The 19,000-nt window shown below is 37.4% G+C and overlaps 1 protein-coding gene across 1 annotated transcript in view; it reads left to right on the top strand.

Moving 5' to 3' along the window:
• LOC134798079 (hillarin) overlaps positions 1–19,000 on the top strand; it is an 85,694-nt gene that overhangs the window by 25,375 nt on the left and 41,319 nt on the right. The window contains exon 2 of the mRNA XM_063770415.1: positions 2,072–2,259. The gene's annotated coding sequence lies outside the window, so the exon portion shown is untranslated. The remainder of the gene's footprint in view (positions 1–2,071; positions 2,260–19,000) is intronic.

Genomic DNA, 19,000 nt, shown 5'->3' with positions numbered 1-19,000 from the left:
TGATATTTTTTTCCGTCACCGCGATAGTTACTCATGATAAGACCTGAAAATAATAAGCCTAAATTTAAAACTATATTAAAAAAACACTACCATAATATATTGTAGTAATTTAATTACATACTATAAGTTATTAAGTTAATAACTAGAGACTGATGACCCCACAGTCAAACTCATTGTTGAGTTTTGCGGGGCTATGACTATTTTTAAGAATACCTCTGTAGTTTATTAAATAAATAAATAATAAAATAAAATAATTAAATATAAGTATTTTAACTATGGAAACGGATTATATCATAAAGTATATCCCGACGTTTTCAACCCTTTACAGCGTTCGTGATCAACGGGAGACTGGTTGAAAATATGTGACGTTCCACGGGAAAAGGTACCTTATGGCGGCTGGCGCTTACGTCGCATAGCGCCGCAATAATATTGGAGCGGCGTTAATAATAGCGTAAGCGCCAACTGCCATAAGGTACCTTTACCCGTGGGACGTCACATATATATTCATCTCTGTCAAAAATAGGAACACATCCAAAAAAAAAAAAAACAATAACTTCATTGCTCAAGGCTGGTTATTCATGCAAAATAGGGTCTTACGGCTACTTATTACAACTATTTTAAGTAACACTAAGTACTAAAATCTCCACACAATTCCAAATTATGGCCTCAAAGTTATATGTCTTGCGTGTCCATTTATTAGATGGGCTACTGGATCCCAATGTTTTAATCTTATTTTTATTAAGTAGATCTTGAGTTTGTGTCATCTGGCATCTCACGCCATTTAGTACAGTGCGAGCGAGATACCTTATGAGACTCATGATCGCATCGTGAAGACCATTCAGCGTTCGGCTTACGCTGAATCAAAGTCGTATCAAAACAAGATCGATCCGTATTAAATTATTAAAATAGAGTTGGCCTCCTTGGAAACCATGGACATGGTTGGAAACCATGTGGAAACGGTCTGGTTGTAACGTATTCCCTGCGAGCTACCACAATCATAATACAGGGAATATCACACGATAAAAACGTCCTCCTTTTTATAAGCTCTTATTTGACCTACAATGAGATCAATTAGATACTCATACTCATACTCATTTATTTATAATATAATTACATATTACACGTCAAAAATGGAAATTAAATTAGATAAATTAAGTTACAATTATTGTTATTATGTTACAATTACATTATTATTACAGTTTTCTTATAGATACCTTATGAGAATAATAATTCAGCCTATATACGTCCCACTGCTGGTCACCGGCCTGGGCGAGAGGGCTGGGGCTATAGTCCCCACGCTAGCCCAATGTGGGTTGGGGACTTCACATACTTACACCTTTGAATGTCTTCGCAGATGTATGCAGGTTTCCTCACGATGTTTTCCTTCACCGAAAAGCTAAGTAAATGTCAAATGATATTTCGGACATAAGCTCCGAAAAACTCATTGGTACGAGCCAGGATTTGAACCCGCGACCTCCGGATTAAAAGTCTGACGTCATATCCACTCGGCCACCACCGCTTGTTAGATACCTTGCTTATGTCAAATCTTGCAAGCAGGAATCGAATCAATTAGATTTAGCATACCCTTGTAAGTTTTAATCTCAGGTACGATGCATGCATAGTGTATTGACTATGTCATTCTCAAGCTGTTTCCTACGTCATATTTAATTGTTACCAAGTCAGGATGTTGGTGTGATCCTGAAGATCCTCGGAGAATCTCGTCAAATATCGTGCTGGGGCTTGTGATGGGGCTATTTTAGTTTACCTCTTTTCTTTCTTTCAAATATATAATATTATTTTTTTACTTGATATACAGTCACCACACGGGATTGTTATGCCATTTAGGGTTCTTGCTAAATTGGAAATTCTATAGCGTGAACAACCAATCTACCTAGGACCCTAAATGGCGCAACAATTGCGGAGCGTGATGGTACACTAGTACATCAGCCTTTAAACTGTAATAAAAATCACAATATCATCCAGACGCGTCGTAATAGGCGGTAGCGTGTACCCATTACGCTATATGCCCAACTATCAGTCCTGTATTTGTAACGTATGGCTTTGTTCGCAGTATCCCCCACACGCGCGACGAACGGCGGCAGCGTGCACGCGTCGCCCGCGCGTGAGTTGCGCGACACGCCCGACTACCAGTACGGCCGGTTCGACGCCAGCGCGCTGCACATCGCGCATGCGCTCAAGCAGACCGAGCTGCAGAAGGCGTACCATCGCCCGAAGGAAAAACCCATCGACTGCTATTTGGTAAGTGATTTATTCAAAAACGGACATACACAGCTTATGTCAAACATTACGTTAGAAGTTGCACCTTACCTTTTTTTGTTTTTGTCAAGCGGACCCCAGGCTCCCATGAGCCGTGGCAAAATGCCGGGATAACGCGAGGAAGAAGAAGATGATATGTTTTAGTACAAATGTGCAAGTTCAAAAATGTTGGAAAAAATCTCGGAACAATCAGGAAAATTTCATAGGAAATTAAGAAACCTTCATTTTGGTAGTAGGTACCTAACGGAAATTTTCGAACCCCATACAAAAATATGAGAAGTTATAGAAATTGTTCACTGCAGAAATTTCACAATTTTAGAAATTTTCTAAACGGCTCATCAGTATGTATATCTATATTAGTCACATTTATTTTGAAAGCTATTTAGATCTAGGTGAAACATTTAATCAAGTCAATATTCAATCCAAAGTTTTTAGGTCTAATTAGGTAAATCTACTCGAAAATGGCATTTTTGTGTTGCTCGCATTACGGTTGAGCAGGATTAATTGCTAATCACTAGTAATTTAAGCGAATGAATGACTCGAATATAATTTCACTAAATAACACATTAAGTAACAGAGCTAAGCAAGGACAGTTGCTTATCATTACATCACAAAACAAACAACCAATGCAAAAAAGCTTTCTACCGCATTACCAACATGGTGGTAACACTGGTAACTACCAGTGGCAGCAGTGCCCAGTGATTATCGCGTCACTCCGTCCATGATAATTTCATTGCAAATCAAACTGTTTCGCAAACGCTAACTAATGTTACTTGTTGAGACTTTTAGGGTTCCACATTTTAAAAGATCAAGTTTTTGGCGTTTACTCGTGTCGGCGGATGCCAAGACTCATTATGGGTCGCTGCGCCATTAAGTAAATAAATAAATAAGTATTATAGGACAATTTTCCACAGATCGACCTAGTCCCACAGTAAGCTCAATAAGGCTTGTATTGTGGGTACTTGACGACGATATATATATAATATACACATATATATAAATACTTATATACATAGAAAACATCCATAACAGTAGAAGTAGAAGTACTAATATATAGTAAGTTTTTGTAGGTACTTGGTCGACGTCTTTTCGAGTTTTCGATATACAATTCGTAGGTATCTATCGTATCTATACAATAATTACAAAATGTTGTTCATATATAAAGTGCTAGTTCAACTTCGCGTAAAGTATTTCTCAGATTCCCAAGGGTCTCATCGTCCGGCGTAAAAATAAAAGCTTTTAAAAAGCCGTACGCACTGAATGGGCCTTTCTTCTGCGAGATAAGGACGCGCGCTATAATGAAGGCGTGTATCGACGGATCCACATCGCATTCCTGGCTCGTGGACTAGAACCGATCGCGTGCGCAAATGGAATGCCGGCGCCGGCGCAAGCCACTAGAAGCGGAGGGTGCCTATTATTTTTACTTGTCTTCTTTTGTCGCGACCTTTTCCCATCTACTTGGGGTCGGCCCTCCTTATCCGTCTCTTCCACTGTGCTCGGTCTTGAGCTGTGCTGGCGTCCAATCCTAATTGTTTTAGGTCTTTCTCGACCGTCGTAAGCCAAGTGGCGGATGGCCTTCCACGTCCCCGTTTCGTCGTTGGCAAATCTTGGGCTAGCCTTACTATATGGTCCTCTGACCGTCTTTGGATATGCCCGTACCAGCGGAGGCGGTTTTCTTAATAATTTTTACTTAAGTATATTCGTCCGTGTCGTGTGGCGTCCAGTCAAATCTATGGCCCCTACTCGACGCAACGTTGGCGTTACTGCGCCCTTAAGGCCCCTGTACACAATGGGCCAGCGCCGGCCACTCCAAGTCCAAGGGACGCAGCCATGCGGTAGAATGAGATAGCAATATCACTTGCTCCCTCTAACGCATAAATGCGTCCCTTGGAGTGGCCGGCGCTGGCCCATTGTGTACAGGGGCCTTTAAGGACCACCCACCCCACACTAGCGTCTTTTGTGCGTTGGCATCTAGTCAACGGTACGGAAAATGTGCAGTTGCGCCTACGTTGCGTTGAGTTCCGTGTCATGTCATATCAAATACCTTCTCGGCCCGGTTTTAGGCTACATCTGGACAGCATTTCAAAGTCGACTCTTCTTTTCTAGATATATCTTCGAGAGTCCCCGATTTTAGCCTTAGGGCTTCTATCGTTATCATGGTCAACAAGTCATCAACCCTACTTCAACTTCCTGACTACTAAGCTACTCTTTCAACCCGCTCTCGCTTTTGACTTAAAAACCTCTCGCACATTTCTCGCAAATCTCGAGGCTTCATCGCGAGAAATCTGCCGTGCGAGATAAAAAGATAATCCGTAAACAAATGCAACCGACGGACGGTGTATTAGAAATTATAAATATTAACGAATACCTGTAATCGCGAGATTTAATTACTCGTTGAAGTAATACATAGTTAAACAGTATAATTAAAATACCATGGCATACCATACGTCGTACGTGTACGTTTTTAGCGATCGGTACCTACAACAATGTCGGTTTTCGATAAGGGCGTTTTCTAAATAGCGTCGTTATGGTAGTAACGTCTTATTGGCAAACAACAATAGGAACGTTACCTTTTTTTGGAAACGACACATAATATTATATACTTACACCGTATTGTATCATTGCTGTTATCAAAGTGCTTTTTTGTAGAGCTTCTCAATTGAATACTTCATTGGATATAAAGTTTTCGATGTAAGAAATTATTAAAGACATCAATATTAATCAATACGGGAAATCTTTAACAAGCATAGGTTTTTTGTGTCAATGAATGTTGATTTTATCGCTTCCTAATTCAAATCAAACTCGGAATCTACATTAAACACGTTATAATTGTGTTATTGATCGCATTAACAAGTTAATAATATAAAACATATTGATATTGCCCTAAATTACTTGACTCAGTTGGTACTTTATTTATATTTTGATCCTACAAAAGTTTGTAATAGGACGCTAGTGGCCCTTAAGGTTCCAATTTTGAAAAGGACGAAATAAAATAGTTTTCATATCTCTTATGCCTAGTATTCGCTATGCTCTGACCATAAGCTAAACATAAACACAGGTTCTTACAACTTAGGCACTGAGCTAGGTCATTGCTTAATTCCAACTTTACCTACCTCTTACGTTACCCGATAGATTTTCTCCTAATTTAAGTATTATATTTTTAGTGCATCCAAGACGGCAACACAATATTTTACAACACATATCAGCTTATGACAATTTTGCAATACTCGATGATGTCACAGCTATATGTCAATTTATACATCAATACTTTGACTACTTTTCTAATTTGGCATCGGCAGTGATCATTTAGCGCGTTAATGACAATCATGACATAAATTTGAGACCACTTAATAACCAGTCATGGTAATTAGCATACTCAAGCTATAAAAAGACCAGCTCATCGTCTATTGCGTATCGAATGAGCTGTCAATTGATGACAAACGCAATGCCTAGTTTCTGACGAGAGGTATAAGTAATTATAGGTAATTATCCTTTTAATTATACACCAAGAGTAATAAAGTGTGAGTGTACACTTGTCCACATTGAGCCTTGAAATAATATGGGGCTATTGAAATAGTACTCTTAGTAGGTATGTAACATTTTATTAGGTACCTAGCCATAATTAACTTTACTGCCATAGTTCGTGCCACATGTGAAATAGCAAAAGTTTGGCAGGTTTACGGCGAAATTTGCACTTTTCACAAAAGGTGCCTTGTGGATGCAATATCGCGTGTTTTCAAAGCGGTAGTGAAGTAGTAAGCATGCTATTGATTAGGTGTATTGCTCTTATCGTCTATTTATTCACTTTTATATGGTTTTTAAATTCACTCTGACTTCGTGTGGTGTGGATCACTGTGGATAACCTCCTAAACAAATCAACCCTAATTCCCAATTAACCCAAAACTTCGCTGGCAAATTTTGGGTTCATTGGGAAGATAGGTTTGATTTTGTTTAGTTCTAAAATTGAACGAAACAAAGAAATGCAACTATGTTCCAATTGCAAATGAAACTTAATAAGTACGTAGGACCGTGAGCCTTAGGGGGATAAAGCAGTTTTTGACGTAACTAAAATATCTAGATCAATTTGTCAGAACTACGCTTCCTATAACCACCGCAACCTGCACTATCTTACATAATGAACAACAATCCCCATAAGGCGTTTACCAAGATACTAGCAATCCTGACCGTTGTTAGACCTTATGTCTTCGTATTAAGGTTTACGAATGAGTAATTAACGGGTACATCTTCGACGGGCGTTTATATCGTTCACTGTACATTACGTAGTCGCTTGCTCTTTTATGGCAATGATGAATAGAACAGGCAATGTATTGGGTCCATAAACGGGCGTCCGCATAAACGAGCCGTTAGCTTGTGGGAAGGTTTGTTGTGTAAACGGGGTGGTATTCTCATCGCTTCGAGTCGAATGCTCCCTGGAATTAGTTTACCGAAGTTTCTCTTCGTAAATATAAGAGGTGCAAGGACGAACTACTTGCCCTTAGATAGAGTTGATCAAAGGCGCCTAGCTTAGCTTTCAAATATTGCATAGAAACTCGAGAAATTAGGAGGGGTACCGTGAATAATAGAACTATGTGCCAAAAATTAATCGTGTCAAAAAAAATTGTTTAGTCCTTTTCTGTAACGGACTCTACCGAACCTATGAGTCATCAAACGACTTAATACTCTTCTTTAAAGTAAACCTCAGCTACCGGTGAAGATGGACAACAAGGCTTCACAGGATGTTCCTTTCACGGCGACGGCAAAAACATAACCACCGCGGCACTCTATCAAATAAGTTAATTATAAACGCTTAGATCCATCTTCCCTTATAAGAAAGTGGTGCAAAAGCTTAAGTGGTTTGGGGACCTTATAAGTGGCGAGCGAGCTTATTTTATATTTTAATTGTTTTGATTAACATTGTATTTCATTCTTTCCGGCACATAATTATAAATTACCAAATTTATTGAGACATTAGAACATAATATTATGTATTTGTTAATTTAAAACTCCAAAGTAGTTTTGGTATATAGGCTCCTAGGCTCCCTAAATAGATCCAATGTATCTCAAAAGAGCAGTGTAAGTGTTCTGTATCATACGATGACAGGTTTTAAGTTGTATGGTAAACTTAAAGTATTTTTGGTATAAACTCCTTGGCTCTCCAATAGATCCAATGTATCTCGAAAGGGTTGGCAATGCATGCTGTGTCATACGGTGGACAGTTGTAAGGGTGTTTACGAGTTAAACAGCTGATCTTGGTGGTTTTCTAAAACACAATCTTTAAAGTTCCCCGCACCGGTTCCACGGGCATCTATTACGCGTATTTTTACGGTAAGCCCACTAGTACGCTAGGCTGCCTGACCTACTGTAGTAGGTGAGAACCATGGGTGGCCACAGACCAGTGGTGTAGTATTTAGCCAATCATCATATCAGTCGCTTCCGCAAAACCTAAATATCAGTCAACCTGTTAGAAAACTCAGGTCCGGTTTTCTTTGAACGCGCGCCAAGGGAGGCAACTTCGGCGCACGCGTGATATGTATTATTCAATGTGTGTACCGAGAACCGGAGGATCATGCGCGATGCATTGTAAGTTCTATAATATGTCAATCTCAGTGGCCTCATTCTGCGAAGAAGCTTTATGTGTTAGGTTATGTATAGTGAAACCAGGATATTGGACAAGGGTGTCACCAGCTGATGGGCTAAGGGGAGACAGTTGATATGGGGAGGGGGTGGGGCATACATTTAGTTACAAATTATATTCCCTAGGAGCTGGTGGGAAGAGGGGGGGGGGCAGCTGCCTGCTGGTGATGCCCTTGATATCAGAGTATAAGTTTACGTTTCTTGCACCACCTGACCATGCTATGTTCATATCCTCAGACTAAGAGTTACATTAACAATTAATATTTTCTACACTAAGCGTAGGTAATATTATGCCTTTATAATTTGGCAGTTCTACAATATTTAAATACTTACCTTCATTTAAGTTTCCTACTGAGCTCATGTTGATAAAATGCACTTACAAAAGCTGCTGCTATTGGATGGAACAAGCGAATGAACTGTTTATCTGTGTACGTCTAAATACTCTAAATGGCTACACGTACAGGTACAATATGTAGGTATATTGTCTGATGCCATAAGTACTTTATTAATATGGAGCCTAATGAAAGGCTGCTTTCTTCTGTCGATCACGAATGAACGAGCGACGAATGGCTAATGACTTGGACAATGAGTTGCCACTATGACTGACAGCAAGAATTTGTTGCCACTTTCTGTGCTACACCAATCAAAACAAATCAATCGATAGTGACGTCACGTCGCATTGGTAACCACTGTATGCTATTACTTTTTTACACCTGATGATCTAATTGGAAGATCAGCGCTGGCAATCGCCACATCATTGTGAGATGAGCCCATTTCGTGGCACTTCCTTGTTTTTCTTTCGTATTTTTATTGTTTTCTCTTATTGAATAAAGTTACATACTTTATAGATAGAATAGGTATCAAAAACGAGCAAGAGATTTAATCAGAAACATCAATATCCAATTTTTCACAGACAATAAACAGGCATAATTCAATAAAGAATAGAGGTGGCGGTTTAGCATTTATGTGACTACTGAGACCTGAGACCATCCCCTAATTGTGTTTCAGTTTCTTCAAAAAGTTAGCCAACGGGAAGCAAATTGATCAATAATGAGTAAAATGACTAAGGCGAAGACTCCACTGGTCACTGCGTGTTATGTCACAGTGACATTTCTGAAAACGTCGCTCAATGCAATCCGGCGCAGCCGGTTATGAATGGACGAGTAGGCGGCGGCCTTGCCTTCCAATGTTGACAATGCACTTAATAATATATTTTTTTCGTAAATTGGGTCATAATATGCAGATATTTCTTTTACCCAATCATTTGTATCCTCGATCAATTAGACAATTCTAAAGGTTTGGATCTCCTATCGGGATTTCATCGACTTGACTCACTGTCAACAAATTTCAACTATTAGAATAGCGACCACGTGCCGGAAGGCGCAAGACAAGGTGGACTGATGACCTGGTAAAGGTCGCGGAAGTCCACTCGATGCGGGTGGCGCAAGACCGGACATTGTGGCACTCTTTGGGGGAGGCCTATGTCCAGCAGTGGACATCCTCTGGCTGATATGATGATGAACAAATTTCAGGACATTTTGAACTTAAAGGGATGCCATTTGGATTTCAAACGTCCCTTCTAACTTTCAGCGCCATGGAAAGTCTTGCCCTGTAACAAATTGGCTGATGAGACGATTAACCTGTCGATCACAAAAGTCACAAACGTATTTCTCATATCTCATATACATAAACATCGATAAAATACATACGTACTACCTACTTGACATAAGTACACAGAAAAATCTGAGTAGTTAAACATAGCAAACAACGTTTTTAAATTTTAAGGTGCAATTTTTGGGGCAAATTGGGTAATTTTTGGGTTTGAAATATAGTATAGTCATAGTAATAATACTGTTACCTCCATAATCATGTTGCAAAGAAGTGAAAGGTACCCTCTTTAATTTTAAATTGTGTCAATTGTGTGACAATCTTTTGTTTCCCATGGGTTCCTACATGATCTACATGTTAGTTAACAAGACAAAATATTTTCCTACCTAATAAAAAGGCATGACATATTTTAGACATATTATTCCAGGTGACTATACCAGCCATACCTGTGCTTCGGCGGTTAACATAGCAATGCAGTCGAAGCAAGTTATGAATGAACGCGTGGGCGTCGGCCTTGCGCGGGCGCCGCTTACGCTGCAGTTGTATGCAGCTCTTGTAGAATAGCTACTAGATTAACCCCTTTATTCATTAAAGTTTACGAGACTTTATCAGTTAATTTATGTTTTATCCCTTTCTTACTAATACATACCGTAAAAATGACAGATTAAGACAAACGATTAATAGCTAGTTGAGATATAGAGCGCGTTTATGAATAACCCCATAAAAGTGTATAGGTACCTACTCGTACTATAGGTAGCAACCGAATTTTAGCAATTCGTACCAGGCAAAAAAGTTCTCATGTAGCAGTAATCAAAATGTGTGATGATACTGATGATATTATACTATCTGATTACTCTCAGATCTGAAAAAAATTGTATTATTAGGGGACCTCAAGTTTTAAAAGTTGGTTGTATTGAATCTTTGGAGTTCATTCTGAAAAAGTGACGTTGTGAAATAACAACATTAAAATATTAAAAACCATTCAAATTACTCACCTTTTTCCTTCTATAGATGTTGATTAAAAAGGTAGCGATAATTAGCTAAAAAGCTCCATTTTGTAGCAATATCTACTACTCTTAAATAGTCCAGAATATTTCTTTCTTACATGATCTTAGATGACATAAGGTTAAGGATAATCATAATAAGTTTTACCCACTTGATACAGTGTCAGTTCTCGTAGAACTAAAGACATCAACTATGTTGTGTAGTACGCATCAGACGCTAGTTTAGATTTGAGTTTTTCATTAAAACATTGGTCGCTTGTTATTTGTTTTAACTCCAGCGGGATTTTGTTATATACTTTAGGTCCTACCGTATGTATACACTTTCTGGACTTGGCAAGTCGTGTCTTGGGTGGATAAAGTTCATAGTTCCTTCTGGAACTCGCACCTCGTGCGTTCCCGCGAGTCGGAAACTGTTTTAAATTGCGTCTAACGTGTTTTGCCATTTCGAAAATGTATAGACAATTAGACAAGGTAGGGTAAGAATTTCTGTTTGTTTAAACAGTTCCTGAGCTGGATGATCCCATGGGACCCCAGATATGCACCGAATCGCTCATTTTTGGAGTTTGAATGGCCTCAGTCGGTCCGCAGCGTCACCCCATAGGTCGATTCCGTATGCTAGTATTGAATGAAAGTAACCGTAATAAGCTGAATTAAAGCAGTCCAGCCCTAGATTAAAGCAGTCACCAAACAATCTACTACGATTGCGTCACTCCACACTCCATTTGATCTCACGGCGGTTTCATCAACGAGATGCGAGAGCGAGATACCCTACAGGCTATAGGAAGCATACAATGGCGGAGCGGCTCGAGTTGTATAACATTGTATGGGCCATTGTACTGTTACCATTATGCCTTATCGTCGATGTGTGGAATGCCGTGTCAAAATTGTATATTTTGCAATTATACATCTTGTTTTACTACTTGTAGGTACTTAATAAAACGCATGTGATATCAGGGGTAAGGTAAAAGCACCGATAGGCTGATGTAAATTGAATTGTTGACATGAAGTTAAATTCACAAATTGGTTTGTTATTTGTCTTTTCTATTGAACTCACCTTTAGGTAATTAACTTACTATAACCTCGACTTCATTGTCTGAAGTTTTTCATCAAGAACGAACATGTATCATCAGTAGACGGATTACACGCACTTTAACACCCAGCAACTCTTCATTAGTGTTATAATTAACTTTAATAAAAGGCTTTATCTCATGATCGGTTTCGTAAGGCTGCGTTCATTGTGCAAAAGTCAAAGCTAAGCCTTGTTGATTATTAATTGTGTTGAGGCTTAATAGGTTCTTTAATTCTACGGTATAAAGATACATAGTTGAGTATTGCAGATAAGAGCCAATTTTTTTTTCGCGATTTCGTCATTAATCCTATTATACTCCTTTATTTATTTAATAAATAAAATACAGAGGTATTCTGAAAAAAAATTGTCATAGCGAATGAGTTTAACTGTGGGGTCATCAGTAATAAAAGTTGTTCAGTATGACCTATAAATTCACTACTCAGAGTATGGCTGGTGATAAAAATTTCAACCTGTATGTTACTTGAATATTCATGCCAATGAGTTTTAGAAATGTTGCATTGGATATATTCGGAAACGAGGTTAATCCCAACACACCTTAACGCAAGCTGAGACACCTTATAATATGTGGACCGCAGTCTTTACCTTTGTTTCGGTTATTTTGGTATTATTCCGTGGGAACTTCTTTCGTTTCGGCGCCGAAAGTTCAGGGGGTCACCCGCTTGTTACACTTGTTTTATTATATTTTTGACTTGCAATACTTGTTTCACACAAGTACAGAGAGAATTAACAAATTGCATGCGGTAAAACCACCCAATTATAGTCCAAAAGCTCCCAACCATAATCCAAAATTAACTCTAATATCTTTGTCCTGGTTAGACTATTACTTGAATAGTTGAATTTTGTAGTTCTAGACAATATATTTGTATAAATGGAAGAAAAACCTCAGGCAAAATCAAAGAGAATATTGATACTTAATTACTTATTAAATTTGTGGACCAATAATTGCAGTAGGTACTGGACTATAGTTGGATGGTTTTACGGTGCCTTTTTAAATGAAGCCTTTTTATAGGCCATACACCGAAATAGTATCAGTGTCCTGGGCTGAAGAACGAGCGTCCTCTCCTGATGCCTAAAACCGCTCGGTTACCCGGGTCACGGTCATATAGGTAGGTCATATCTAAGTGTGACCCAAACGCATTGACCTGCCCCATTATAATATTTATGGCGATCATAAAATGACGCGAGCGCCGATTCGATTGTTTCTCACGTAGTAACGATGACCATGGAGATGACGTCAACGGCCGCTTCTAATGCTGCACTGCAGTGTCTTTGGTTTTGATTAAATCTTGTCCTGTTCAATTATACATGACTTATTCCGTCATCGGTTTATTTTTACGTACATTACCAAGTCTGCAAACAGTCTAAATTAATTTATTATCTTTTTATTTTAAACTTTATTGCACGTAAAAAAGTACAACAGACGGACTTGATGCCTCTCAGCATTCCCTGCCAGTCAACCGTAGGGCGAAATAGAAATGCGTGATTTAATGTTTGCTTTTCCTTTTATTCTTTCCACTTTTTGAAAGTATCAACCGCCTCACTATTATTTACGACACTTTTTTGGCCAGTTAATATTGTTATTATTTTGATGATATTTCCAGTTACATATTTGATATAGGACCTACACTTCAACCAGCTTCTTCTTTTATTTTGCATCGAATAAACGCTTTCTATTCTATTCAAAGCCACCGAGAAAATTGACTGCTACTCTACAAAAGGGTCAATAACAAAACCCATACTTTTCTTCAATCTGGATCCAATATTGACTCCTGCTGCTTCTGACAAAATGCGTATTAAATGCAATATTTTTCATAACTATCATATCGACTACCGTAGGCTCAAAGGGCGTAACGGACAAAATGGCGAAAATGAGTTATGAATGCAGTTATACTCAGTTTTTTTTTCTCTATCGAATGGTATATTTAACGTCTCGATAACATGAAAAAAATGTCCGTTAAGCCCTATGAAAAATAAATGCTTGAACACAATTTTCCAACGCATTTTGCCGTATCTGCCATTTCAAAAAAAATGTTGTGAGACATTTTGGCGTAACTCCCAACTTTTGGTACGATACGCCCTTTTGCATCGGAAATTTTATTAAATCTGTGCTCATTTTTTGTCAGTTACGCCTATTTGCAGTAGATTTTTGAGTGGTAAATGTACGTTACGCCCACAACTAGTGGATATTTATACGAATGTTAGAGAATTCAATGTAAGAGATACGCCAACATACTATGTACGATTTCGAGTTTATAATTGTTTCTTTTTTGTGTTTAAGTGGGATGACGTAGTACTTTCCTTGTCAATTTTTTTATTAAGTAGGTACTTACATTAGCTACTCATGTACTCATTAATGCTTTATTTATAGGGTTTAGTAACCCAATTGACAATTTAAACTGAAGTTTTAGTGGGTACCTTTATCATCAGTTTTATGAAAATAATAATACATGACTATATTGAAGTGATAATTATGGCGATTAATTAAGGTTAGACTGATAACTTTTAGTTTTGTATATGACTGGGCCATTTGCAATTATCATGAGACATAATTTAAATACTTTTTTGTTTAAATTAAACCCTAATTTATAGGATTAACCTTATGAAAGTTATTGTCTATAACGTGTGGATTTAAATCCATAGAAGTACGTAGGTAGCCTTATGCCTTTTTTGCTACCTACTCTGATGTTATGTCGTAAATAATCGCATATTCATTAAGTTTTACTGGACAGACATACAAAATGTCAAAACTACTATTGTACCTAATAGTATTATAGTGTGTAAAAGTAAAATTTATGATCAAATTAAGATTACAAACGGAAATAACGCATACATACTTTCTATAGTAAAAGTAATTGGTATAAATTGTTTTGATATACATAAATAGATATAGATGGTAAGACAGCAGTGATTCTGTTCAGTTAATATAAACAAATAAAAAAAGAAAACATTGGTTTTGTGGCTAAAAAAACGATCTTTTCCAAGTTCAAGTATCCAAAATAACAAAAACTGGGAAAAAAACTAAACAGTGAATACATCTCTATAAGTTTTCGTATAAATAATTGTAAATTATAGTACTTAGAAGTATAGTGTTCGTTAAATGCAAGTTGCCAATATTGCAACGAAATTGTTGGATTTACGCCAAGTGGTACTAAAACAGTAAATTTATTTGTACATTAAGCCCTTTTTCTAATAAGATAAATCATAAAAAAGAGGCGTAAGTGACGCCCTTCTTAAAAACGGTCGTGTTTTTGGGCGTAACGGACATGCTATTTTCGTAAATAAGCATTGTATTATAAGTTCAAGCAATCAGTTTAAAAGAGCTCTAAAAGTTAAGAATAAGCCACATACAGGCATCAGTTTATTCAAACAAACAAAAAAGTTATGATTTTTTTTCTAAAAACAAAACTGTTTTTTGGCTCTCCTGACAAATCGCGTTTTGTCCGTTAAGCCCTTTGAGCCTACGGTAGTCGATATGTATGCAAATACAAATGTTGGAATCGAAACAATCCTCAATTGCCTCACAATTAGCATATCCCCCGGCCCTTGATCAAACAAACCAGCTTGTAAACGACGTGTAACTTTGCGAACTGCGCGCGCGCCTACTGCGTTCCCACACCTCGTTCATTAGCATAAGGACCGAAAAACTATGTAAACTCAATTATACGCCATTTCGCATTGAATATTAAACACCCGTAGGTTGATAATACGTAAAGAATGTAAAGAATATCCGCTATGTGCCTTTGAAATTTTGTTTTATATTATATATCTGCTCAATATAATAAATTGAGCTCATTAAAAAAATCACATTTTGCCACGCCCTGCGTTGTCATTGCTTTTAGTTCCTCCACGAAAGTACTTCGGAAAATACCGATTACCTTTCTTCTACAACATCTTTATGGACGGTATCTGAATTTGAAAAGTGAATTTGTAATTTATATTATACGAGTACAAATAAACGGGTTATAAATGTAGTTACGAAGGATATGTCCTAAGAGACATGTAAGCAGCTCTACGCCTTTATAGCAACTGTAACTTTGTAGCAACTGAATTACTTTATTTAAATACACTTGTTTAAACACTAATTTGAAACATGCGAGTACTTTATGTACTCGTACTGAGTAAACCTCTGCTTCGATAGATGGATAAATCGAAGTAGAATCGAGAGTACTTTTTCGTATACGGTCTGCGGCCTCATTTGATTGTAAATGGAATTCTAATGTCTTTCCAAATGGGAATTTGAATAAATACGATTGGCGTTCATGTGGTCGACTAGTTCTAGTTTAGTAGCTTAGAAAAAGCGTAGCTTAAAAAACATTTTAGTAAGTATATTTTTTCACGATCTTAGGTATTTATTCTAACGATTTGTATGAAAATTAATAATTACTGTATCCTCTTGCCACCCAGAGGCCTATAAAAACCTCTCCCATTCCATTGTATTTTGAATCTTAATTTTGACAAATCTAAATTGCATTTATCTTGGCAAATTTTAATTTGTGGGACGCTAGAGTATGACAGAGAATTTTCAAATCTAAAAAACCGGGCAAGTGCGAGTCGGAGTCGCGCACGAAGGGTTCCGTACCATAATGCAAAAAACGACAAAAAACAACGGTTACCCATCCAAGTACTGACCCCGCCCGACGTTGCTTAACTTCGGTCAAAAACCAGGTTTGTTGTATGGGAGCCCCACTTAAATATTAATTTTTTTACGGACGGACGGACAGCGGAGTCTTAGTAATAGGGTCCCGTTTTACCCTTTGGGTACGGAACCCTAAAAATTGTCCGACACATAAAGAGTGGAGTTTCGCAACATATTTAAAATGATGTGGCTACTAAAAATATATCCAATTTAGACGCATTAAATGCATTAGGTTGGAAAAAAACTTGCCACCGATTTGGACAAAACCTGCGCCAAAAACACATAACAAAAACTGCACGAGATGTAATTTTGTAAACTATATGTACTTAGGTACTTATTATGTGTTTAAGTAGATCTGCTTCATTATAGCTTCGTTATCCAAAATGTTGCTAAATTGCGAAATTTATTGTAATTTGCGAAAACGAAAATGGCCGTCTAAAATTAGTGATAATTAAAGCCGACCACTGACTAACAGTCCGTTTGACAATTATCTACTGTCCGGAAACTTTGCTAAAAGTCAGGATGAAATTTTACGAAAGTGATATTTTTAATCATTTTCTTTTTACACCTATTAGTATCTGAATAGGAGCATTCTACTAGAATGTCGCTCACCTAACAATATTCTTTTAATAAGTACTTCTAAATATAGGTACTAAATAGATAGCGCATTTTTATTGACTTAAAACCAATCACTTAAATCAGACCAGAAACTTATTACGCAATAGATATGCCTAATAAATCTATGAATTAGACCATAAATCGAATTCTTAGAACTTTTAGAAGTCTCAAAAGAGTAGTGGCCCTCTGATGGACTGCTTTTCTCTTTCTCTCTCTTCACTTCTTAGCCATTTTCAATCTTAAATATGTAAGGCCTCCCGTAAAAGGCGTTCCAGTAGAAGGTCCGGGAAGCCATTGGAATAAAAAAACATTGCAATTTCATTCGGGTCGAGGGTTTTAGGATCTCATCCACATGGAATCCAGTCAATGTAACGGTGACTCTCCCCAAAGTCTCCACTCTACCAGCCGCTTGCACCATGTCATGAGCCGTCTTTACGCTTAACTTAAATAACCTTGAGAACCGTCAGTACGAAAGCTATAAAGATCTAATTTGCAAAGATTCCATAACCGTATAGCTTTTTTGTAATCATACCATCCCGTCAACGGTACTTACGATACATTATCATTATCAAACAATAAACACCCCTATTACCACGTAATAAAGTTCTTCATACATGTGCAACGGGCCCGACACAGCTCGCTTGCATTTCCTATGCTATTAATTCTACAATAGCAGGTTTATGACAATTTTCCAATAATTGGCACAATATAATGCCGTGATTAATTACTTCTAGTTATATTTACTGTACACTAGTATAATTCTAGCTGAAGTGAGATGTGGTTGTTTAATTCTTGGGAACGGTTTATTTAAGTCGTTTATCGCGGTTGAAATTTAACTAGAGAAAAGGAGTTTGTTGAACTGATTTAACAAATTAGTACATTAATACATACTGAGTCGTTGTGGTCGTAAATTCCGCTATGTGATCTGTAAAATTTTCAGGAAAGAAAACTTTATGCATTTTGTGGTGTTCTCAGGGTTTCATTTCAAAAACCAAGCACGTGTCGGAATTTACAAGCGCAGCGACATTAAATTCTATGCCAAAATTCGTTAGGTAGGATATGGTATGTGCGAGTATGAGCATGCCACTCATTAAAATTCAATGTTTATACATTCCCCAACCTAGTAACCTGACGGCCTTGACTCATGTTGTTTTATGGTTTCTAAGAACGTTTTGGTTGCTTACAATCACATCTCTTCCTGTGCCAAAGTTTTATTTACTTTGACTTTCTTAACCGATGTACTTAATTATGTTTTGACATAACTGTACGACTATTTTCTACCGACTAATCTGGCTTGTCAGAGTATAATATGTATTGTTATGCTTTTACTGTTTTTTATCGAAAAGTGCCTACTAAACATAAGGAAAGCTACATGAAAATGTACAATTCCTGTCTTATGTCACCTTCCTCATCATGGTAAAGTGAGAGTGGTGTTAATGGGTGCTAAAAGTGTTTATTTACTTCACAGTATTAATAAAACAATCGCTATATCACCGTTAATTGTATGTTTAAGTTGTTTCCTAGTTTTATCTGTAAACTTACAATGAAATCTCTTCCTGACTTTTATTACATACAATAAGTATGACACTATGCAACAGGTAATTAAATAAACTTATAATTGTTGACTGTAAAGTACTTGGAATTTACGCAGCTTAAGAAACCCGAATAACTTTCCACAAATAATTAAAGTCAAACACGCAATAGATTCTGTCATCTGATATTAGGTAGATTAGCAAAGAAAAGATTGATATCCAAGAATTTGATATCTATTAGAAAACCTTACTGTCCTCTGGAATTTTAATGATGAACGTGAACCTATAAACTTTCAAAATTCGAAACGAAATGAGATTTGAAATTGGAATCGATTTGAACTATGTTTTTTTTCTAGTGCTCAGAGGCGTAGATGCTGCGCATTCAGCCGGCGTCCGTTGACTCGATATGGAGAAAGTTGTTAATTAAAGAACGAGCCGTGATTGCCTCGATTGTGTAACAGAACGCAACAGATCAACCATGTGGCTGCACAGGGAAATACCTTCGCCATGGAAAGTTGCACGTAACGTCATTTCGTGTTGGGTGCCCGTTTAAAAAAAAACAATGGTGTCTTAGGCTGCGAATTGATTTAAATGGACAACG

Source organism: Cydia splendana, chromosome 16 (assembly GCF_910591565.1).
Source record: "Cydia splendana chromosome 16, ilCydSple1.2, whole genome shotgun sequence".
Taxonomy (NCBI): Eukaryota; Metazoa; Arthropoda; class Insecta; order Lepidoptera; family Tortricidae; genus Cydia; species Cydia splendana.
The sequence above is the reverse complement of the archived record's forward strand: the minus strand, read 5'-3'. Positions and strand labels throughout refer to the sequence as shown.